A 1,545-nucleotide genomic window follows, 5' to 3' on the forward strand; every position below is an offset into this window, starting at 1 on the left:
TCCCCCAGGGCTCCCTCAGGTCTTTAAAACCTCTGGTAGGCTGGGCGCCGCACCACACCCACCCCTCCGCAGGCCTGGGGGCGGCCTCCGCCTCCCGTGAGTGCAGGCCTCCTTGGACTTTGGGCCCTCCGGCTCCTCCCTTCCTGTGCCGCACCTCCAGCTTCCTCCACCACAACCCACATCCACAGCTCCCACGCCAACCTCCAGGGCAGGCCTGTAGGTCAGCAAGTTGAAGTCCCTTGACTCGTACCCATGGGTGGCAAGAGGGAGTAGGGGGCTGGTGGGGTGATGTCAGATGCATTCAAACCATTTCCTTTGAGAGGAAGTGCCATTTTCATAAATACGCTATTTGGAGGCTACCTACACACACCCTACAGGTCACAGTCCTGAGTCCTGGTTGCACTTTTGAATGACTCAGGGAGCTTGAAAATATACAGGTGCCTGAGTCTCACTCCAGAGGTTGTGTTCTAATCGGTGTGGGATGCAGCCGGGTACAGGTATTTTTAAATCTCAGCAGATGATTCTATAAATGTGAGGCCAAGATTGAGAATCACTGCTTTGCAGAACAAGTATATGTTCCGTAAATATGAAGGCAGATGAAAACCAAGGGTTTGGAGCAAAATGTGTCTGAGCATGAGCAACATACCCAGGCTTGCTAAACTTGCCTCCCTGAGTTGACTTGGGGCCTCCACCCCAAGGCCCTGTGTGTGGGCTGGAGAGGCACACTGGCTCAGGCCACCCCACACCTGCTGGAGGAGTTTCAAGGCAGAAGCAGTGACACCTGGGGGAGCAGGGCCAAGCCCTCTTTATTCTGCAGTGGCCTGGGCCTGAGGCAGAGGTCACAGGCTTGCCCGGAGCTTGGGATGAGGGTCCAGTGTTCCTGTTCCAGCTGAGCCCCTGGTGCTGCCCCCGCTTCTTCCTCCCCTGCCTCCTCAGCTCAGAGACTTGTGCGGTCGTCATCTGGGCTGTTGAGTCTCCCCAGTCCACTCATCCTGGACTCCGCCTCGACTTCCATCCAAATCCAGGTGGCCCCCGCATTCTGTGCTCTCCTGCACTAGCGTCTGCTGGAAGCCCTTCCTTGCCCACTCCCTGCCCAGGCCTCCCAGGTCCTCTCTTGAGGTCTTAGAAGTGCACTAGAAGACTTCCTGCTTTCTCTTTCTACATCAGATCATATTCCTGTCTTAGCAAGTCTCTTCCTTTCTTTTTTTGAATTTATGCTGAAGTGCAGTTGATCTACAACGCTGTGTTAATTTTCTGTTGTATGGCAAAGCAACTCAGTTATACGTACATACCTATGTATATATATTCTTTTTCTCATTCTTTTCCATCATAGTTGATCACGGGATATTGAATATAGCTCCCTGTGCTATGCAGCAGGACCCTGCTTATCCATCCTGTGTACAGTGGTCTGCATCTGCTAAACCCAGCCTTCCAGCCCATCCCTCTTTCACCCCACCTCCCCTTTGGTAACCACGAGTCTGTTCTTTACCTCTGTGGGTCTGTTTCTGTTTCACAGATAAGTTTATTTGTGTCATGTTTTAAGTG

Source organism: Ovis aries, chromosome 1 (genome assembly GCF_016772045.2).
Source record: "Ovis aries strain OAR_USU_Benz2616 breed Rambouillet chromosome 1, ARS-UI_Ramb_v3.0, whole genome shotgun sequence".
Lineage (NCBI taxonomy): Eukaryota > Metazoa > Chordata > Mammalia > Artiodactyla > Bovidae > Ovis > Ovis aries.